This window comes from Nyctereutes procyonoides, unplaced genomic scaffold (assembly GCF_905146905.1).
Source record: "Nyctereutes procyonoides isolate TBG_1078 unplaced genomic scaffold, NYPRO_anot_genome, whole genome shotgun sequence".
In the NCBI taxonomy this organism is placed as follows: domain Eukaryota; kingdom Metazoa; phylum Chordata; class Mammalia; order Carnivora; family Canidae; genus Nyctereutes; species Nyctereutes procyonoides.
The window spans coordinates 687,141-711,571 of NW_026575147.1; the positions used below are offsets into that span (position 1 = coordinate 687,141).

Here is a 24,431-nt window from a genome sequence, read left to right on the forward strand (position 1 = left end):
TTAGAGAACATATTGGGTTTCAGGTGCCTAAGAGACATCTTCATGGAGATGTCAACTGCAAATTTAGATTGAAAAGCTGAAGCTAAAGGGATACTTTTGTGCTGAAGAAGAGATTGAAGAATCAATAGCATCTATGTAGTATCTGGTGCAGGAAGAAAACTAAGCTGATTTTATAGCTTGAAATAATCAGTGTACTGAAGACTGAACCGTTGGCACACAAATGTGGAACTTAAAGAAGATATTTTTGCATCATTAGGGCCTTCTAAGCAAAGAACACTAAGAAAAAGGACAAACATCGGACGTTACAGAGTGACTGTATAGAGACCTCCGTGATAGAGATTTATCTTCAGGAGTATTGTTTTTATATTTCAAAAGGGGATAAAATCCCTGGGGCCATCTGTTTATAATTAAAAGGATTGTAAAACAGCAGGGAGCAAAGATTTATCTCAGTTTTTCTGGAAGGAGAGTGGTAGTTTAGTGGTAGTTTAGTGGTAGTTCCTATATGAGCTCCCAGATTCATTGGGATTCCTCTCTTTAGAGCCAAAGAATAAATTATTTGTGCATGCAAGGTTACATTTGGCTTCCATTGTGTCACCTTGAAGAGGGATAGTGGGGCATGGGGATCAACACATTTGTTGCTGTAACATAATAATATTACGTCTTTGATCTAAAAACCTAATGTTTGATTTCAGGATAAAATTAATACACATACATCTAAGAAACATTGACTAATACTTACAAGCCATTGAGAGAAGACAACAACAACAAAACAACTCATGCATATGATTGAGAACTGAGAGAAGATGGCATCTTAGAAGATAACTGAGTTTTCAAGTATTTAAACTCTCAGGAAGAAGATAAATTTAATCTAATCTTAATCTAGATCATAAAGGGCTGTATAAGGGTCAGTTGTTGCATATTACTGGGAAACAAGTTCTGGTACAAAGAAGGAAATCATTTTTATCAAAGTTTTCAGTAATGGACTAATGAAAAGAATACTGCATCAGGAATAGGACAATTCCTGGGATTTTAAAAAATACTCCTAGCCATGTTTTTTTCAGGCACATTGTCATATTTGAATCTATGTTTTCTCATCCTTAATCTATTTAACAGTCCTATCCTGAAGATCAGTCATGTAAAATTATTGATGTACAAAAATATGTAAATTTTTATTTTTATTTTTTTTCAAAAATATGTACATTTTAAATGTCAAATGAATCCGAAATAAATTATCCTGAGTTAAAGTATATAAAGTACAAAACCAGAGACTATGTGGCTACTTCTCAAGCCATCTTGGATGTCTGATATTCTGATGACTCTATCCCATCTGTCTAAGTGCAGCCTCATGAGAGACACCAGTTGGGAACATCCAGTGGAGTCCAGTCAACTCACATAACCATGAAAGACAACAATAACTTGTTTTAAATTGAAGGGTAGTGCTATATATATCTGTATATCTATACCTATATGTATACCATCTATATCTATAAAGAAAGGGGGATAGACACGTATCTCAGTGTATTTCCTGTATGAACTGTCAATATATAAGAAACTACACTACCTGAAGATTCCCAAACCCAACCATCTAGATACATTTGCTAAAAATATATCCTTTGTTCTTATCTCAGGGTTAACTGGAACTTTTTAAATTTTATGTGCTCATTTTTGCAAGCCTCCTATTCAGGGCTCTGTGGAATAAGTTCACTCTGACTCTAGCTACCTGAGAGGATATAACTCAATGTTCCTTTCCAAAGCAATTTATGGTTACCAAGGATGTGCTGCAAATATATTGCATAGGGAGAACACCTGGATTCCCCTTATAATATTTTCTTTGCTTAAGAAAATAGAATTATGTAAAGAAAAAGAAATATATCCCTTGAGAGGTGCCATAAGCACCTAAGAATTGCATGAGAGTATGTCTTTTTTTTTTTTTTTTTAGGAAATGGCCTATTTTGGGCATACTTTTCCTAAAGATAGAATGCGTGATGTTATTTCACATTAGGGCATGGCCATTCCTCAGTAAGGAAGTATGTGATAGATCTATATATTAAAATATATTAAAACTGCCTTTAACTTGTCAAAATGCTTTCGTATATATTAACAAGATTAAAGTGAATGAGAATGTTAGACGAAAACAAATCTAATTCTTTCATTTTCCAAATAAGGACAATGGAGGCTAGTCAGTAAATTACTTTGCTCATTGACATTTAGCTAGTTGGTGGCAGAACCCAGATTCTTCAATTTCTTACCTTTCAACCATTTCTGTCTTGGGAGAGTCCTCTGTGGTAAGTACAGCAGCATTTGTCTAGTTTTACAATGAGTGAATTAAGGTGGAATATCACTATGTTGGAATGATTTAATTGAAGTCAAAAAGGTGATTTAAAAAATAACCCCAAGCACTGCTAAGACCCTTTATCATCTCAGCAATTCTACTCCTGGGCATATAATGCCAAAAAATGCAAGCATACATCCATATAAAAACTTGTATATGTTGGGCCCCCTGCATAGAGCCTGCTTCTCCCTTTGCCTGTGTCTCTGCCTCTCTCTCTCAATCTCTTTCTCTCTCTCTCTGTGTGTCTCTCATGAATAAATAAATAAAATCTTAAAAAAAAAACATGTACATAAATGTCAATGGCACCATTCATGATAGCCAAAAAGTGAACACAACCCAAATATCCACCAACTGATGAATGGGTAAACAAACTGTGGTATTTCCATGCAATGGAATATTATTCAGCAATAAGAAGTAACAAAACAGTGATATATTCCACAACATGAATTAGTTTTGAAAACATTATGTTAAATGTAAGAAACCAGACACAAAAGGTCCCATATTGTATGACTTCATTTATATGGAATACCTAAAATAGGCAAATCCATAGAGTCAGAAAGTAGATAAGTGGTTGCTTAGGGCTGGGGGGTCATGGGAGAATAGGGATGACTAATAAAGCATATGGGGTTTCCTTTTGCAGTGATGAAAATGTTATAGAACAGATTGTGGTGATGACTGCAGAACTGTGTGAGTATACCATTGAGAAATGTCATCAAAAAGGTATGACTGCTGATTGACTGTGAGCTGGACCTGGGCACTCAGAGGTTCTCATCCTCTCCTCTGTCCTTGGAATGTGGGTTCTGCTCACCTTTCCTGCTCCCAGAGGCTGCTCCAAAGACATAGCCTTAAGATGGTGATGTCGTGTTGAAAACACCTACATAGTATATGTGACTGAGCCCAGTTAGGGCCTCTTTATAAACTTTTAAGATGGAGGGGATGCAGGGATCCATTCATCTTGGCTCAAGACAAGCCTTGCATGCAAGTTCCCTTTGCTTATTAAAACTGCTACCTACCAATGTAGAATGGCCTGTCTCTTTAGTTTCTTCTTGCCGTCTGTTTTTAGGGGCCAGTTTCAGATTACACCTTGGAAGCTCCTGAGATGGCTGCAAACCAACATATATCATTGAATTATACTCTTAAAATGGGTCAATTTTATGATATGTGAGCTAAACCTAAATAAAGCTCTCTCTTATGAGATAGCCAGACAGACAGAGAGATAAAGGAAAAAAGAAGAAGAAAACTCTTCCTCTTGACCAAGGAAACCAGGACTGAATTTAAAAATGGCACATTCTATAATACTGAAATATGCCAGCTGAGTAATTCCATTAAAGTAGATTGCAAATAAGGTTGTGATTTATTCCTCAAGTGGGTCAGGTTTGCCTAAAGCAGCATTTTCTAAAGTGTGGTAAACCTTCTCTTGATGGCACACATGATGATATTAAGGAGTACCCAGATTTTAATTACCATGGAATTAATTAGTTGATGCTGATATTCCATTTATGATGGTAATATAAAGTTCTCTTTGGAAATATATCAATTTTAGTTAAAATGAATTAATCAAAAGAAACAAAAAAGTATAAAAGATGGCACAGTTGGAATGAAGATTTGGTAATAATTATGAAGATGGCTCATGAACAATTCACTTTTGGAACACTCTAGAGTAAACTTCTCTCAACACTCAGATTATTCACTAAACTTCTTTAGCATTAGTGAGTTTTTGGTTACCTAAGAGGAGGATTAGGTGTGTGTGGGGGGTATATGGCTTGAAGTCACCTGATCTCAAACCAGGGGGCACATAGCTTAAAATGGCAAATCAAAAGCGTCTCACTTATGTATGAAAGACCATATCTCATGTTTGTTTCAGTGATATAGTGAAAAAAAAATAAGGGCTGTTAGCTCAAGGAATTTGGATTTGAATATTTGCTATGTGATTTGTTAAACTTTGGGTACATCGCAGTATCTTTGAGTCTGTGTCTTATGGGTGAAATGGAAATCCTAGGACTTATTTTAATAGCATGGTTGTGAGAATTAACTAAAACAACTCAAGTGACATATCTTACCCTACATAAAGTAGATAATTAAAGACTAGTCACCTTCCTTTCATTGTTGGTTGTACAATCACATTCCAGGAACAGAATGGAAAGTTAATTGGCTGTGTCATTTCTGTCAAGAAGATACATGCTAAGGCCCTTGTAGGGCTGAAGGGTGAGCCCCTCTGGTCTTTCCAAGTCAAGTACAGTTATTGGTCAGTCACACTTCAGGGGTAATTAGCACATTCTCTGGACAAAATTCACTTCCTTTCAAAAGATTTCTCTGTTGAATTGTGCCATTGTGATTACTATTCTAGACTCTTCGGTTGTTATGCAGAATTGTGTGTGTGTGTGCGCGCGCGCGCACGGTGTGTGGTGACTGCTGTATCTTTTCTGCATATAGACTGGAAGATCATCCAGGGAATTCCTTTGGGGTCCCAGATACTTCCCATTATAGGAGACTGATCACCAAGAGCCTAGTAGTTTAGTTCACTTAGAGATGGAGCAGAAATGCCCTCCCCTTAAGTACCATTGTATCTTTCATAGAAATTACATAATTAGGTCTTTATTCAGTATGCAATATGAGGATTTGGTAAATGGAGCATGGGCTGTGCAATTTTACATACTTGCATGTACCTGTTCATTTGTTTTTCTTGGCCTCAGAGTTCTCTTTGATGAAAAAAGAAGATAGAAGAAGAGATAGGGAGAAGGAGGAAAAAAAGAGAGGAAGGAAAATAGGGAGGGAAGAAGGAATGAAAAAGTGAATGAAGGGAAGAAAGGAATGAAGAAGATTAATATCTTTTGGGGGATTTTACTCTTCCATCAAGATGTGAGAATAAACAAAAATGATGGAATTTGGGAGAGTTAGTCATGTAGTAAATACTTTTGTTCCCTCTAGTCTTCTCTTTTGACTCAATTTTGGAGTTTGAGAGCCTTTGTTAAGTAACTAATCTATTTAGATATGATGGGTAGAGATTACAGAAGCCATAAGGGTATACTTCTTATCATTAAAAACAACTACCACTTAGATAAGACAAAAATATACTTGACATAAATTGGATTGTGGAGCAATGGTCAGGAATTATACGTAAAAGCTAATAAAAATCCTTATAAATATCACTGAGAAGCTTCCACTGAGTCTCCTTTCTTCTATATCACCTCGTTACAGTGACATTTCAGTCAATATATTTTTGACTTGATGAATGAGTGGCTTTGTCCTTAGGCAGTGAATACTGTTTCGCTAGCAAACTTGTCATACTTACAGAAACATGAAGATGAGGCCATACTATTACTGTTCCTTTACAGATGAAGGAATTAAGGCTCACTGAGGTAGAGTAACACACCCAACGTCATATAACTAGGGAGGGAGCCCTCAGACTCTGCTCTATCCAATCCTAGAGACTACTCCTTGTCATCATGTGTCACAACCTCTCCAGGTCTTGAAGAGAGTGGGGGAGAGTAGGTTGTTTGGCAGAAAGCATGTGTGAAGCACATTCTGTTGGTTTTCAGAAATGACAAGATAAAAGCCTTAGGAGGTTCTGAAGGAAGAAACATCAGACAATGTGGCACATTTAGAGCAGAGGCATGGGCTAACTAAGGTAGCCACTGGAGCACTTTGGGAATATTACTGATTCCAGGCGTAAAAGAGCAAAGCACAAGTTTTAAAGAGCACGGTCTGAGTACTTGCTTCTGAAATAATTAACTTTCCTTTGTTTCTTGGGTTGAGCAGACAAAAATGACTCTGCCATCAGCTTCCTTTTTCTCTTATTAAAAACTCAGTAATCACAGCAGTCTGGGTTAATATTCCCGCTCACATGCACATGGAGACCAACCCTTTCCATTTGTTTGTGGAAAGGCCGTCAAGATGCGAGGTAAGGAAAATGCTGATAGACTTTGTCTTTTGAAGGGCATGATCTCAGTTTCTGTGAAACTATCCATTACATCTTTAGTGTCATTTACAGCATTTTGCAGAGAATGCATGATTTTTTTACTGCTACTTAAACTTTTGTAAGATGGATACTGTTTACAAAATATTATGATCAATGTGAGCATAAGGAAGGGTGATGTTTGGGTTCTCTGTGGTGAATGTTGCAGGCATGTGGGGTTCTTCCTTTAGTTGAAAGCTGGTCTAGGCAAAGTGATACTTTGGATACATACATACAAGTTTGTCTTTGGGGCATCTCTTTCTCTCCTTTTTGTGAGCCTCTGTCTCCCACCTCCTGAAATCCTATTTCTTCATGAAATTCTCCAGCCTTACTCTCTTGGATTTAATCCATACATCAAACACTGTCCTCTGACAACAATTTCTAGAGCTAGAGGTTCAGTTTTTTGGGAACAAGAGTAGTAAAAAAAAATATCCTTTTCTCTCATCTCAAGTGAAGCAAGCATATCACAGACTTTGCCACTTAAAGCAGGGTCCAGGGACCAACAGCATAAGCACCACCCGGGTGTTTGTGAGCAATGTAGAAGTCTGGGATCCATTCCAACCGACTGAATCAGAATTGGCCCTTTAACAAAATTCTCAGGTGATAAAGATGGAGAAAGTCTGCTCAGGAAACCCACTGCCTTCCATGGGAGAGAAAATCCAGGATGGGATTTCCTAAGTATCATGTCTCAGCACAGAACACTAACCCTATATGGTCTTAACATATATAAGAGTATAAACTCAATTAGCTCAGGTTCCTTTGGGAATCTCTGGGTTAAATTAAACGGGTAGTGATAATCATAAAAATACTAATGTTACTACTACTGCCACCAGCTGCCATGTTTGAATACTTTATCAAGATACACTTGGAAAGTTTTCTTATTTTATTTTCACCATGATCCTATGAGGTAAGTACAATAAGTGTCTCTGTTTCATGTGCGGAGAAATCAAACTTCACAGCTGGTGAATTAGAGATTAGGTCAAAACCTAGGTAATCTGGCTCTAAAGCCTAAAATAGTATTTTGACCACACTGGAAGTTCTTAGAAGCTTTAGAATTTTGATCTGCTTTGTGAATCTTCAAACTAGAAATGTAGCAGCTAAGGTTTCTCAAATGAATTTGTCAGAGACCCTCTTTTGAAATGAAGGAACAACACTCTAGAATAGACTCTACGGAACATCTGGGAGCTGTCTTGTCTTGTCATAACTTACAGATGATGATGGACATAGGGAATATAGTGGGGCAGACCAGTGGGCACTTTGTATGTAACTCTGAGGCACTGAATGGCCTAAAATTCTCTGACAGGTCTGTGATTAGTATGAAGCTATTGCTACTACATTCATTTTGTGTAACCACTGAAAACCATTTTGTTAAGCCTTCCTCTTCAACTCTTTGTCAGGCCTCCAGTAAGCAGCAGGGCTTAGAATTTCTTTCTGAACATAGTGAGGAGCCAAAGCAGGTTTTTCTCAGGCTCAAATTTTATTTCAAGTTTCATTCTTCAAGCTTTAAAATTGGTGTAACTTTTGCGTTCTGCTCCGGGCTGTATATTATTTGCTCCTCCAGATTCACTTATTACCCTCCTCTTCCTTGCTCTGGGCTCCCATAGCCACCCTCTACTGATGGCACCCTTGCCCTCCAGCTTATGGTTGGATTCAGCCAAAGGTTGATGATATGTCAGAGTACAGAGGGATAGGAAGTCAGGTTACTTATTTACTTGGCTCTCTGCCTGCTGGGCTATACCTTCAGTGCATCCTTGCTAAGAAATGTCCCAGCTTCATTTGGGGGTTCTTTCTTACAGGTGCAGATTATCCCAGGCTCCTTCTGGTCCTAGGGTGAGAACGTATCCCTGCTGTTAGGATGATTCACTGCCCCTTGTTGGTTTCTCTTAATTCTACCCATTCATCTGAAAATAGTCCTTTATTAGACTCTGCTCATCTTCACCACTTAATCACATCATTTATTTCCTGCTTGGATCTTGAATGATACATAAATCAACATATAATCAGGTATATTTAAATTAAAATGTTATTTAAATTATTTTATAACTTTGTGTTACTTCTTTCTCATATATTCCCTTATTTCCCAAGTCTTCAGATAAAATCAATGTACCAGAAAATGTGCCATGTTCCTTCACTGGCTTCTTTCAGATATTTCCAAGGGTATTATGAGTACACCAGATGGACGATGCTGTGAAACTGATATGAATGTTCACACCTGAGAGACATGAATAGAACAAAAAGCAGAGCCCTGAGGGGCTAATTTCTTCTAATCAGAGAAATGGAAGAACATGATGTGGGTCACTGTCTTGGATGAGAACACTTGTGAATCATTGCAGTAAGGTGTGGAACGGGGTAGAGCTGATGGGGAAAGGGGGAATGCTATCAGGAAGACTCCTATGGAGAAAAAAATAAAACAAAATTTCTGCCCTGGAAAGTCCCTATGGTCTCAAATGGGAGTGGGAATGTGGGAATGTAAGGTGCAAGATGTTTTCATAGTTGTGAGAGATGTGTTAGAGCATCTCTGGATCCAGATGGGGGCTGTCAGAGCATGAACATCTCTTCTGGAGCTGAGAGACATCTGGACCAGGTCAGATATGCCAAAGGTGCCAGATTGGAAAGGGGTAAGGAAAACTGACAAGAGACTGAGAGGCCCTTGGGGGAGCTAGTGAGAGAAGGGCTGTAAGAAGAGCCTTCCCCCAAGTATGGAGGGGCACACGGAGAGCAGACTGAGGGAATGCTGATAAAATGACCACCTGAGCTCAGTAGACTAAATTCAGTTCCTGGGAAATGGTTGGTGGACTCTTCTTTGTCAATAAAGGTGACTGCCAGGACAGAATTTGTGATCTGGATCCACAGAAAATGAGAAAAATGGGAGCTTAGAGTTTCTTGAACAGAGTAGTCTCAATTTTATCCTCCTAAAGATTTTTTTTTTTTTCCTTTTCATTTCATACTTGAGGAAAGTGAGGCTGGAAACTGACTAGCAGGAGGTCATGAAACTAGTACGTATCAGAGCCAGACTCAAATCCAGATTTGGAGCCAGCTGTCCGAAGCATCTTCCTCCTAAGGCCCAGAGAAGGTCACTTCCCTGTGGCATCATGGATGAAGGGATAAGCAGAAAATAGCCAGCATAGGGTTGGAGTGGTAATAATTCAGACAATTAAGAACTGATTCATACACCCAAAGCCTGAAGGAAGAAGTCTATGAACTGGAAAGAGGAAAAATTGAGAAACTCCCTGAAAGAGATGATTTTAAACTTGCCATCTGTGGCCAATGAAGTGAATAAGGTGAAAGCCCATATTTTAAACTTACATTTACCATATGTATTATGCAGTTAGACTCCACAGCCCCCTCCCACTCCAGCAATCTCAGTTGAATATCAGAATGCATTCGAAGTACCAGACCACAAAATGACTACATTGAGAAAACTGATCCCAAATTTACTGTGCATGAAAATCACCCAGGAGCGACCGTTAAAACACAGACTCCTAGTCCCCACCAGATTTAACAGGTCTGAACTGGAACCCAGGAATCTGCATTATAACAAGCACCCAGGTGACTTTGATGGAGGTTGATCATCTGCTTGAAGCTAGGGGTTTGAAGCAATTTGACTTGAAATCTGACCTACGAAGTGATCTCAGTAAGAAAACAAGGATATATGGCATATATGTAAATGAAATGGGTCATTAGGGGTTGATTAATACAACTCTGTACTTTTTTTCACCTATTTTTCTATTTGCTTAGTCTCCTGTTCATCCATCATCCATTCACTCTTGGATCATTTAATAGCGTTTATTATTGAGATTCTTAAAAATATTCTTTTTTTACCCACTACTCCATCTAATCTGGTGTATCCCAAAAAGTATTTTTTTCCATGCCATTTTATGATGCCATTCTTTTCCACAAAACTCCAAGTTTTCTTAATGATTAAGGGATAAAGGCTAGTCTCTTTGTGGTGGCATTTAGAGTTCTCTAAAATCTAGCTCCTCCTTATCTCCCAGGATAATCTATATCCTACATAGAAAAAACTTGTGTCCTCTTCTTTACCAAGTTCACTTTATTTTATTTTTTTAAAATTTTTATTTATTTATGATAGTCACAGAGAGAGAGAGAGAGAGAGAGAGAGAGAGAGAGGCAGAGACACAGGCAGAGGGAGAAGCAGGCTCCATGCACCGGGAGCCCGACGTGGGATTTGATCCCGGGTCTCCAGGATCACGCCCTGGGCCAAAGGCAGGCGCCAAACTGCTGCGCCACCCAGGGATCCCCCAAGTTCACTTTAAACAGCCCTTCTTCCATGTGCGTGCTAATCCTCCAGTTATAAGGAATGAAACTTGTTACTCCTTCTACCTGGCAGTAGGGTGGGGAGGTATAAGGACTGGGCAGTGGTATGCTGGTAAAAGGTTAACAATCAGCTCCCTTTGGAGAAAAAAAATCCTGATTTTTAGGATTTCAATTTCCGTAGTGTAAATAATCCCATTAGGGCTGATTTCAAGCTACCAAAATGATGGCACTGAAATAAGGCGTGGAAGCACTGTGCACAGCTAGCCTCCTGTGGTAGGCCTATCTGAGCTAACCAGAGCATAGCACTGGGACTAGAGGTTACTCCCTTCTCATTCTACATACCCAGTCATGTCTGGCTATAGGGGAAACTCTATACATCTCTTCCACATTGGTTGGAATGGTGACTAGTCCACATGCAAGATTGGTTCAGCCCCAGGTCTTGGCTGGTTTCTGGCCTGATAGCCTCTGGCTTGGGCAGTATTCAGTGTCCTGCTAGCAGCTGCTGAAGTCTAGTTGGTGAATTATGCAGTCTACACTCTTGGTACGTTTAAGGCCCTGAGCCCCATCCCCAGTAGCTACCTTGCTTCACCTCAGCTCTAGCTGTGGCTACAGTCTCTGTGTCATTGTCCACTTGGCTCTTTTTTTTTTTTAAATATATATATTTATTTTTTATTGGTGTTCAATTTGCCAACATATAGAATAACACCCAGTGCTCATCCCATCAAGTGCCCCCCTCAGTGCCCATCACCCAATCACCCCCCCAACTCCCCTTCCACCACCCCTAGTTTGTTTCCCAGAGTTAGGAATCTCTCAGGTTCTGTCGCCCTTTCTGATATTTCCCACTCATTTTTTCTGCTTTCCCCTTTATTCCCTTTCACTATTTTTTATATTCCCCAAATGAATGAGAGCATAAAATGTTTGTCCTTCTCTGATTGACTTACTTCACTCAGCATAATACCCTCCAGTTCCATCCACGTCGAAGCAAATGGTGGGTATTTGTCGTTTCTAATGGCTGAGTAATACTCCATTGTATACATAGACCACAGCTTCTTTATCCATTCATCTTTCGATGGACACCGAGGCTCCTTCCACAATTTGGCTATTGTGGACATGGCTGCTAGAAACATCGGGGTGCAGGTGTCCCGGCATTTCATTGCATCTGTATCTTTGGGGCAAATCCCCAGCCGTGCAATTGCTGGGTCTTAGGGCAGATCTATTTTTAACTCTTTGAGGAACCTCCACAGAGTTTTCCAGAGTGGCTGTACCAGTTCACATTCCCACCAACAGTGCAAGAGGGTTCCCTTTTCTCCGCATCCTCTCCAACATTTGGGGTTTCCTGCCTCGTTAATTTTCCCCATTCTCACTGGTGTGAGGTGGTATCTCATTGTGGTTTTGATTTGTATTTCCCTGATGGCCAGTGATGTAGAGCATTTTCTCATGTGCATGTTGGCCATGTCTATGTCTTCCTCTGTGAGATTTCTCTTCATGTCTTTTGCCCATTTCATGATTGGATTGTTTGTTTCTTTGCTGTTGAGTTTACTAAGTTCTTTATAGATCTTGGAAACTAGCCCTTTATCTGATAGGTCATTTGCAAATATCTTCTCCCATTCTGTAGGTTGTCTTTTAGTTTTGTTGACTGTATCTTTTGCTATGCAAAAGCTTCTTATCTTGATTACTAGAACTCATACAGCAATTTGGCAGTATGGCAGGATACAAAATCAATGCCCAGAAGTCAGTGGCATTTCTATACACTAACAATGAGACTGAAGAAAGAGAAATTAAGGAGTCAATCCCATTTACAATTGCACTGAAAAGCATAAGATACTAAGAATAAACTTAACCAAAGAGGAAAGGATCTATACCCTAAAAACTACAGAACACTTGAGGAAAGAAATTGAGGAAGACACAAAGAGATGGAAAAATATTCCATGCTCATGGATTGGAAGAATTAATGTCGTGAAAATGTCAATGTTACCCTGGGCAATTTACACGTTTAATGCAATCCCTATCAAAATACCGTGGACTTTCTTCAGAGAGTTGGAACAATTTATTTTAAGATTTGTGTGGAATCAGAAAAGACCCCGCATAGCCAGGGGAATATTAAAAAAGAAAAGCATAGCTGAGGGCATCACAATGCCAGACTTCAGGTTGTACCACAAAGCTGTGGTCATCAAGACAGTGTGGTGCTGGCACAAAAACAGACACAGAGATCAATGGAACAGAATAGAGAATCTGGAAGTGGACGCTCAACTTTATGGCCAACTAATATTTGACAAAGGAGGAAAGACTATTCACTGGAAAAAAGACAGTCTCTTCAATAAATGGTGCTGGGAAAACTGGACCTCCACATGCAGAAGAATGAAACTAGACCACTCTCTTGCACCATACACAAAGGTAAACTCAAAATGGATGAAAGATCTAAATGTGAGACAAGATTCCATCAAAATCCTAGAGGAGAACACAGGCAACACCCTTTTTGAACTTGGCCACAGTAACTTCTTGCAAGATACATCCACGAAAGCAAAAGAAACAAAAGCAAAAATGAACTATTGGGACTTCATCAAGATAAGAAGCTTTTCCACTTGGCTCTTGACTCGGGTGTGGCTCCCATAAATTGCTTCCCCCTGCCAGCCTGTGGGTCCCATTTCGGCTATCTTCCAGGTACTGACTGGGTGCAAGCAGGGATTTCCTGATCCCCAATCCAGGTTGCTAAGGAAACTCTAGGGCATCATCAATGACCTTCTCTCTGTGTAGTCTCATCCCTTCTTTCTTTTCCTCCATATAGATAGGAACATGCTAGTCAGAGATTGTCTAGGAGAACTACAAAGCTCCCCAGTCTTCATTAGAAGGATTGAGGAGTGAGTGCCAGTACTCTGGGGTCCCCTAATTTGTTTTTAAAACCATCAGCAGTACTCTTTGCCCTGGGTTTCAGCTTAACAGTGGTGAGCAAGTTACAACTGTCCTCTCTGTCCTTCCCTATCCTGTCTCCCCTGACTTTTATTTCCCTTGCCAGAGGGCTCCTATTTACATTTCTTTTTTGGAAAGTCACTTTTCTTATATACTGAGTTCTCCCTACAAATGACTACAGGTAGAATAAACAAACAAACAAACAAATACAGTCTCTCATATATTGAGTCAATACACAAATTCATTCTCTCCACAGGTACAAACAAAGGGATATGAGCAGCAAATAAAACTTATAATGACAAATTAACTTAGACTCTGGAATGTGCCAGAAAAATGATCGAGCCTTCAGTCACTCCAAATTTCTTCCATTAATTTCTCAGGCTGGCATACACTCTCATCTTAGGTAGACCAGGGTATGCGGTCTCAGGGGCACCAATCCTGCTGTGTTTATTTCTGCTGCCCTGAGGTGTCTCTTTTCTTTTTCATAAGGTTACCAGGTTTTTAAGTTTAATGTTCAGATTTTTAAGATTTCTGGGTTTTGAAATTGTAGTTGCAAAGATGTCAGCTTTGAGATTCCAATCTGTTTGCCGACCTCTGGTAAATACTTTTATCTTTCTCCGCTTAAGGAGCTTCATGATTTAACCTTAATGGTGAGAGAGTATGCAGAAGAACAAGGGGGGGGGCGGGGATCTCCTACCGTAATATTTTTGAATACTATGTTGGTTCACAGTGTTTATTGGGTTCTCTTTCTAATACATCTTTGCTATCCTCTCTCCATAAGAAGTGATATTTTATTATGGGTGTAGCTACTCTGCTCACAGTTGGGAACTCTTTTATTTCTTGTACTCGGGAATGGTGTTTATTCTTTTTTATTGCAGGAAACACCCTTGGGTGGTGGTTGCCAGAAGAATCCCATCCTCTCTGTCCTGAAGTGAGGCCAGGTCTGAACTGAAGACCCGGTTATCTCTAATCTGAGAGGTAGGAAGCCTACCTTGGCACCAGTACTGAGCATATTTGATCTCAAACTGTATTTGAGGGAACAGGTACTTGCTCAAATATATTATTTTTTTCCTTTTAGGTTGTTGCTCTGTGGCTATACTCCATGTGTCAGGCTTTGGAAAGGAGGAGGGGTATGTGACAGTTCTTAGCCCTAATTTTTCCCACTATGAGGAGACTTCTTTCATTTATTCATTCCAATTTTTGCATTTAATCACAGATCGGCTTAAATCTCAATTTGTCAGCTACACATCACCTTTTTTAGCTGTATTTCAAGTTATTCATCAGTCTGGGTCATTGATCTGATAGGCCTGCTTTTGAAAGTAGCGACAGTATCTTATAATTCTTTGTATCTAGCTACATTTGGCATAACATAACCTTCCTTAAATAAATATTAATTAGCCAACTAATAATTGCACTGCATTTGATATTTTATAAGCTCTCATTTGGTGAGTTTGCTAGATATTTACACACTTAACATATTAGAAATCCACATTTCAGAGGAAGCATAGTTTTCTCAGACAAGGGATCTGCCTCTATAGAGACAAGAGACAAGAAGAATAATCCTGGCTACCTTGCTTTCCACTCCTATCATTGTGCCCAGAGCCTAAATTCTGAGACTCAAGGGCTTGAAACAGAACTACAGATGAGTCAGCAATTATCCTGATGGCAATTCTCCCAGAGAGAAAACATTGAACAACTGGAATGACTTGTCCCTTCAGGGTCTTAAGTATTTAGGGGGGTAATCTTCTCACTGGGTATTTCTAAATTATTTAAACTAAATTGGCCTGCCCTGTGGTCTGTTCTCTCCACAGGATTTGAAAGGCTGACTATTTCCTTCTCACAAATGGGTAGGTTTATAGCTTAATCAAAATGACAATTACCTAAGGCATTATGCCTATTATAAACCACATCCATTACAGGGTCACCAAGGCAGGGAAGAGGGAGGGTGAGGAAGAAGTTCAGGCTGCTAGTGTAACTGGAAAGCAGTTTGTCCTCTTTGCTTTGTATGCTTTCCCCTGAAGGTTACAAGTGAGCCCGCCTTTGGGGCAATTCATCCTTCCCAGAGGCAAGTTCAATGGCCCATTTCTGGGGTCATTATGTAAGGTGGGGTCAGTATGTAAGCATGCTGGTGTGTCACCTCTACATATTTGATATACTTGAAGGCCAGGAATTCAGGCTGCCTTTGTCCTCCATGCCTCTAGATCATTTCTCTCACAATACACAGGACTTCCATTATTTTGATAAGAGGAATAATAGAGAGTGCTGAGATACGCAGACATTCTAACATTTTAGGAGCTGATGTTTGATCTAGGGATTTATATTTTTCGGTGTGGAAGCTCTGAAAGTGGTATGTTTCCTGCAAGAAGGTGGTATTGAAACCCATGGGTGGAAGTTGTACTGAGGTTGTTTTCAGTTTTAGCTAACCTTACTAGGTCACACCTGCATGGATAGATATGAACAGTATATAATTTTTTTTTAAAGAGAAAGAATGAGGGAGGGGTAGAGGGAGAGAGAATCTTAAGCAGGCTTTACACCCAGTGGAGAGCCCCATGTGGGTCTCAATCTTATGATCCTGAGATCATGAACTGAGCTGATATCAAGAGTCAGATGCTTAATTGACTGACCCATTCAGGCACCCCCATAAAAATTTTATAATGCCATTAAACTTTGACTCTAGAATTCACTAGAAATATGGAAGCTCCAGTCCCTAAAAATATCTTCTGCAGGTTGGCACATATGCTCATATTGGCAAACCAAACTACCTGTTTAAGTACTAATCCCACTCTGTGGTATTTCTTTTTCCTGTACTGATGCAACAGAAATAAATCAATGTTACTTTTTTCTCTTTCATAAGGTTATTTGTCAGTTGATCTCTAGTCACAGTGGTTACTAAACCAATCTTCTTGCCTTAGGTGGTCATGGCCACTTTAACAGTTCAACAATTAGATTAATTCTCTATTATTCCAAGTCTGTGTACTGCCCCTCCCCTATGGTGATTTGGACATACTATTTGCACATAAACTTTTTGCAGAACAAATTAGGTGAAGTGAAGTGAGGAGAAAACTGGCAGAAGGGAAATTTTTTCATGAGTCCTTAAAGCAGGGAGCAATTTATCCACTAAATGAGATCTTCATTCTCTGGGAGGCCCCCATGGCTAAGCTCATTAAAAAATATAGCCATAAGCACATCATAAACCAGGTAAAAGGTCTCAGTGTGATCCTTGGAAAGGTGCCAACATAGAGAATCACAAAGGGAGATTGGGGACCAAGATGAGAAATCTGGATCTACCTTGCTCTGTGGATATATTTCTCCAAATTACAGTGAAAAAAAAAATGCTTGGAAACAGAGCTGAATAGGTAGAAACTTGGTTTTCTTTCAGGAACTATCCCTATTCATTAGTCTTGAAAATAAGGATTGTCACCTCTGTAAAGATCTGTAGGAATGGGATGAGATAAGTTGAAAATAAAGCCTTGCTTGTATTTTAATAAGGATATAATGCACTGAATTCTTAAGCTATCATTGTGAGAAGAGGAATAAGAACATGAGCAGAGAATAAGTACAAAGACAATATAGTTTAGGCAACATCACTGGGGACATATGGATATACAGGAAGTAGAGTAGGCTTTTTGAATGTAAAATCATTAAAGCTCAGTAAAGTCATATTTTTGCCATATGATGAATCGATTTAGATATCCTATTAGGGGAGAAAAATCAGGAATTGTCACTGACTGAGATTCCTGAAGACGATGTTTTTATGGCTTCTTTAAAATAACTTAGAAGAGAGTGATTGATGCAAATGATGGTTTGTTCTAAGCTGTATGGGGGCTACCTGAAAGATTTGGCACAAAGGATTGTTTCTTTTTCTTTTTTTTTTTTTTTTAAGATTTTACTTATTTATTTGAGAGAGGGTGCTAAAGTGCAAGCATGAACAGGGAGGCAGGGCAGAGGGAGAGAGAGAAACAGACAGTGAGACTGATGAGGGGCTCAATGTGGGGCTCATCCCAGGACCCTGAGATCATGACCTGAGATGAAAGCAGACACTTCCACCCAGGTGTCCCACGAGGGATTTGTTTCTGTTTTGCCTGACTTGGAATTCACTCAGGATAGCAAAGCAGTGGGCATTGCCTGAAAACATTAAAGGCACATAGAAAACCTATAGCCACCTGTGACAATAGATTATGGTTGAGACATACAATAATCAAACATGAGGAGAGATTTTTTTTTTCTTAGAAATCAGGGCATTTAAATGCTCCCATGTATACTTGACAATTTATAAAGACACACACATGCCTAGGACTTGATGCATGCTCAGAAGAGATCTGTGAAAACCCTGAGCTGCCATCTTTGGCTGAGCTCTAAGCTCATGCAAGCAGGAAATTAAGGCTAAGGCAGAGCTGTAAATGGTCTCAGGATAGAGACAATCTGCAAAGAGTGGAAGATATATTTTTTTTTAAAGCTTCTAGGATTCAAGGAAATCTCTTTCAAAATACCAGCTGAAAACAAGCTAAAGGAACAGAGTTTTTGGTTATCACACGTGGAAAGAAATACAACCTTTGTAAAAGTAGACTGGAAAACTTACTAATCAAATGGTTGGCTGGGCATCTGTGGAAAATCCAGAGCTAATGTATTTAAGGAAGAAAGACTGAAAGCTTTCTGCCTATATGGGGATGTCCACTGTTATTAACCACTGCTATTTAACATTGTGCTGCAAATTTTAGCCATGGAAAATTACTTTTAATTAATTAGTTACTTTTAAATTCATTAAATTTTGTCCTTTAGTATCACCCTTGACATTTTAGAAAGTCTTTCTGTTTTCTGTCAATTGTATGATAAATCTAGAACCATTCTGATATTTTGTTGGCCAAGTCATGGAATCAGGTGCCTTCCAAAGTTCCCACTGATTTTCCCAGTTCCACATATTGTGCTGCTCAACATTACTTTTTTAGGATAAGGCCTCCTCAGCCAATAAGGCTTTTTTCTACTCAGATTATTTATAAAAAAAAAAAGAGATCACAGGAAGCCAGTATGAGAAAATGCAGTATATCCTTGCCACTTTGATATGGAGGATAGATCAGTGGAGGTGATACAACAGCAGAACTGTACCTTGGGCGGCATCACAAGAGTAGTGTGTGAAGGGTGCTTCTCAGATTCAGAGTTGTGCTCATTCTGTACAAGCAGCCGCTTTGATGGGAACAATGAGAATATGCTGATAGTGAGATTAGCAGATGGTTATTTTAATAGGCAAAAAACCCCAGGGTAACTTGGCCAAGGTCTGTACAAACCAGCCACTTCATAGCAGTGCCACACAAATCATTTGCAATGTTAGCCAACTGTAATTGTGAGTCCTAGATTTTAGCATTTTAGTTTGCTAAGGCTATCATGACAAAGTACTGCAGACTTGGGTTAAACAACAGAAATTTATTTTCTTATAGTTTTGGAGGTTAGAAGTCCGAGATCAAGGTGTCAGTAGGTTGGTGTTTCCTAGAGCCTCTCTTTTTGGCTTGCAGATGTCCATCTTCTCTCTGTGTCTTCACTTTTGTCTGTCAGTGCTCTGATTTCCTCTTGTTGTAAGGGTGCCAGGCATATTGGATTAGGGCCCATGCTAATGAATTTATTTTAACTTTCTTTCTTTAAAAACCCTATCTCCAAATATTCTGAGGTACTGGAGGTTAGGACTTCAACATATGAATTTTAAAGGGGACACAATTCAGTCCATAACACTGTAGTAGCTTCCTAATTTTGGTCAGGTGCATTGACTTGCAACCAATGTAATAGCATCACATTCTCAAGTCCATGCTCCAAATAGAAGTAGTTTAGCAGGTCTTTCTGAGGTGAAAATGGGTGTGAAATATATAATTAAGAAGTGGAAGCATATAATAATACCTATAACTTCTTTGTAGAAGGAATATTAACATTTTAGCAGAATTTTGTAGCTAGATATATTTTAATAAGCCTACCTATTTGCAGAAGTATTGTAAAAGCTGGTTTTAAAATCTCAGTGTTACTAAAGCACTGCTTTGCCCCTTTCTCCTTTGTTCAGTAATATTGGAACATATGCTAATGTAGGAGGATATTAGAAATTAATGACCCTCATAGTCAAAGTGAATAGATTTGAACTTACCTATTTACTATCAAATCTGTTCTTTCTTTAGTATGACCTGTGTCTTTTAATGATAATATCAGTTAACTGTCACCCAGATTGTGCCATGTTTGACTTTCTTCTTTTCTTTCTTCTTATTATAATGTAATAGTTGGAACCAAACAGATCAAGGTTTAAAATCTAGGTTTGCCACTTACTCTTTGTGACCTTGATATGCTATTTATGCTCTTACTTTACTTCATTTTCCATATTTGCAAAATATGGGCAATAATAGTTGCCATTTCATGGAACTATTGATAGAGTCAAATGATAAAATGGATGTATAGTAAATATTACTAATCATTGCTATTATTGCTAAGTACCCCTGATTCTATCTCTAGATTTCCTCTAATAGTTGCACATTTCTCTGCGTTCATACTGTTCCTGTCCTGATTTAGGACTAGTCTTCTTGCTGCTCTGCGCTCTTGGAAATCTAATGCAATCTACTCTTTTCACAGACATTTATTCCTTATCTTACCCTGTTTCCTGTATAAACCTTCATGACTTCAAACTATCCAGAAAATGAGGTTGAAATGTCTTGAGCTGACTTTTTAGACCCTTAAAGTTTTAGGCGAATATCCCTTTTCAATTCTCTTTGGTCTCAACCTGCTCTTAACCTGTTGTATTGTCTTGAATCAGTCACTAGACTTGGGCATGAGGATGCCTACTCCCAAGGTTTATTTTGAAGATTATTTAGTTTAATTTCTAGAAGTTCTGGTTTTGAGAGCTCCATTAACCAGTAGAGTAGCTTTGGGAAAATCAATGAACTTCCCTGTGCTTTATTTTGCTAATCTGTACATTGAAATGGCTCTCAAACTTCAGTGTGCATAAGAATTACCCAGAGAACTTATGAAACATGGAGATTCTAGCCCTTATCCCAGAGATTTTAATAATTTAAAAAATTTTTTAAAGTTAAGGCATAGCATGCAGTAATTGTACAAAGTACACTAATAGGTGCACATCTTGATTTTTTATGGGCATGCTCTTGTACGAACACCATCCAGGTCAAGATGTACAATATTTCCAAGCATCCTAGACATATCTCATGACTTCCCAGTCCATGTCTTTTCTAGAGATAGCCACCATTCTTACGTCTTTCACAACTGCATTTTAGCAATCTACATTAGATAATTTTGGGTGTTCCTTTTAGATCTGGTTTTATCTCATTCTATATTTGTAATTGAGATGGAGAAGTACTTTGAGTAAGTTCACATTGGTATTCTCAATTTAGATATTTAAAAACATTTCTGTACTCCCTGTCCTCACCCTTGTAGGAAACAGAGGAAGTTTCTCTCCTTTGATTCTCCATCTCCTCAAACCTTCATATTCTTTTCTATTCTTCAGCTTTCTAGTGGTTCCTTCTCAAGCTAGGCTAGAAAGACAGAATATTAAAGTTAGAGGTCAAGTGTTCCAAACCCCATCTCTTAGAGGAACTCCATCTGCAACATTTCTGGCAAATGGTTTTTTACCTCTGTTTGAAAGCTTTTAGTGCCTGAGACGTGATTACATCCATTCTTTTTCTTTGCTAGAAAGGGCATTCATATGTTGAGCTTGATAAAATATTCTTTGATACATTTGATCATAGTTATACTCTTTAGAATAATGAAGATTATTTTGTCTTTTTTCTTATGGCAGCCTTTCAAATATTTAAGGTAGTTGACATATACACCCTGAGATTTTTCTTCTCTGGTAGTCAGAATCAGGACTCCCAACACCTTACTAGATCCTGCCATTGCTTTCAAAAACCTGACCCCAAAGGGGGCTATGCAGTTAAAAGTCACAATAACCTACCAGGAGAGAAATTACACTTTATACTGTAACACAACTGTTGAAGCAATAATGTATAGGTTCTACCCCACTGGAACATATAGAACAGAACATACCTCTTCCCTTCCTTCAGGTTCAGCTTTGTGGACATGCAATGTATGCAGTATCCCTGGCCTCATGCTTAGAGGGTCCCCATGCTTGGTCCCCTTTCTGCTATTGCTATCTCAAAAATCTTTTTTTTTTTAAATAATGAGTTTTTTTTTTTAATTTTATTTATTTATGAGAGACACACAGAGAGAAAGAGGGGCAGAGAGGCAGAGAGGGAGAAGCAGGCTCCATGCAGGGAACCTGGTTTCCAGAATCATGCCCGGGGCTGAATGTGGTGCTAAACCGCTGAGCCACCTGGGCTGCCCTCTATCTCAAAATTCTTAATATATTTTGGAAAAAGGGCCTGGCATTTCATTTTGTAGTGGGTCTCACACATTAGACAGTCTTTCTGGTTATATTGCATTTGCTAATGTCCTACATATTTCAATTTTTCTTCTTTAATAATGCTTCCTATAAGTGCCATTAGAAGTGCATTTATTATATTTTGTCGCCCTTTTTACTTATTTCAAAAAGCCTTCCTTAGAGCAATGAAGATAGGTTCAGCATTATAATCACGCTTATGTTACAGATGAACAACCTAAGGCTTAAAGAAATGAAGTGAATTGCCAAGTTTTTATAGATTAGTAAGAAAGTTGAGACAGAACTAGATCTCCTGACTTGAGGATCCTGTAGATAGGCCCCTCTTGCCCTTCTCTTAGAATAGCACTATATCCCAAATTTCTAGGGTCTAAGTTGGATATCTAATCTTACTAATTTTCCCGGTTCCTAGAGTTCCCCTTTTGGTTTAAGCTCTTAGCATCATGCTTCTACTTGACACTGAGTATTGCTGACTCATATTTACTCTAGAGTTCCATTTACTCCTCAGGTCATTTACCCATAATTGCCTAGTCCTTTCTTATCTAATAATTGAAGCTTATTTTTCTACCCTAAGTGATTTACCCTGAGCTTGCATTTTTTAAAAAGTAATCTCAGGTTAATTTTGAGAGAATTTCCAATGCAATCTCATTTTTTCCTCCCTCGATTATAATTCTGATCTATAGCTAATCTCCAGATCATTAAGGATGTTCCGGTAATTGGAAAGAAATCGCCATGTTTTTTTTTCATTAAGTGCTCATCTAACTTGTGAAGGGAAGTTAAACTAACTTAAGCTGCTGAGACTTGCCTTATTTGACCAAAAAGAAATCCAAAGCAATTCTATGAAAATGTAGCTTCATTTGCAATTATATTAGGGGAAAGGAAATGGAGAGTATAATGCAACAAGGTTATAATGACTATCTTAATATGGCAAGGTTGATAGTGGCATGAAGCCTCAACATTGGCGTTACCTCTGCATCCTCCACAGACTGCTGTCTTAGCATTGTGAGCCGTCTAGCCCAAGTGCTGTCTTTGTCTTCTGGTGAAAACTCTGACCCAGACTCTGCTTCCTGGATAGCCCAAGCTAAAATATACATTTTCATATGTAGTGCCTACCACCTGAGTTAGTCTACCAGCATTATTAATTAATTTCTGGAGGATAAAAATAAAAGGACTTGATTGAAATTATTTAATTGTCCTTATGTCTGTAACATTGCCAGCTATGGAATGGTGCCACTTTGAGCAAGTACCACTGCTCTAGAAATAAACTGAACTAGTAATTTCTATCCTAGTCAACGACACCACCATCTTCTCCATCCACTGAAGGGTTAAAAACCAGGGCACTATCCTTGTTCACTCGTTTTCCTTTATCCCTACATCCAATCAAACAACTAAGCCCTGTAGCTTCTATCTCCAAATATACCTCAGAGGACTTCTGCTCCCCATTCACAGCTACCCTACACAATGCACAGTACACTCATCCACCATAAACTATACCTACCCACTAAAACATATCAGTGCTGCTTCTCACCTGGTCTCTGTAATGAACCTTAACTGGTCTTCTTCTTGGCACCTTTATCTATGAGCCATGTTCCACATAGCAATGAGATTGGGTTTTTAATAATGCAAATAAGATTATGTCATTTCTCTGATTACGCCTCCACCCTAATTCTGCATCCTTTTATTCTGTTCTTCTTCTAAATATAGCACTTACTACCATCTATATACTTTCCCCTCTTATTTATGTTGTTCTCTTCTTTCTTTCAACCCCCAATCTAGGAATGAAAAAAAAGGGGCGTCCTGTTTTGGCCATCATTATCTCCCTATGCTTAGAAGAGTGCTGTCACCCAGTAGGTGCTCACAAATTATGCACTGCAAAAATAAATGAACCTGCAAGCCAGGACTGAAATCTAGGCATCTCTTCTTATTTTAGCTTGTTCTTTCCAATACCCTAGTGCTACCTCCAAGCCTGAGAAAACTCTCACTTAGGCTCACTTAGCATTGCCCTTCAGGCCTTGCACCTCCTTTGCTTACACCTTTGGTTTAGCTATAGTCAGAGACCTCACTTTGATTAGGGCCTGGCTTCCCATCTTTCCCTCATGCTCTTCTGAAATATATCTTCGTTCTATAATTCTAGGAGCAATTATCCCTCCCCTTTGATTTCAGCCTCTGATTAGTCATGCCTTCCTGTCTTTCCTCTCTCTATTTCCAAGGTTGACTAGGTTGCTATTCCCAGCTTCCACTGCTCCTGCTCCTTTCCTGAGCCAATACTTGCAAATCATCATCTACCCTTTAAACCCGGTAGGGTTCAGCGGATCTCAGGTGGAAAGTGCTTGGAGCAACTAAGCCAGATGAGTGCCTCTGTGTGATCACATAACATATTCAGGATAAATGTTTCCTCCAAGCTGAGATTTGCAACTCCTCACTGCTTAAAAATAAGCCCCTGTTTTATAAAAATAGTTTGCATATTTGTGCTCACTGAGTCCACCTATGAATCTATGATGAGAATACCATTGCTCGGCCCCTGGAGAAAGATTGAGCTGTATTTGAATTATTCCCAACTGTTCTCTGATCTTAAAACTTAGCAGTTCACG

At 38.9% G+C, this 24,431-nt stretch overlaps 1 pseudogene; it reads right to left on the reverse strand.

Annotated features, from left to right (window-relative positions):
* LOC129501202 (cytokine receptor-like factor 3) overlaps positions 1-22,934 on the reverse strand; it is a 38,951-nt pseudogene extending 16,017 nt beyond the window's left edge.
* Positions 22,935-24,431: the final 1,497 nt, after the last annotated feature.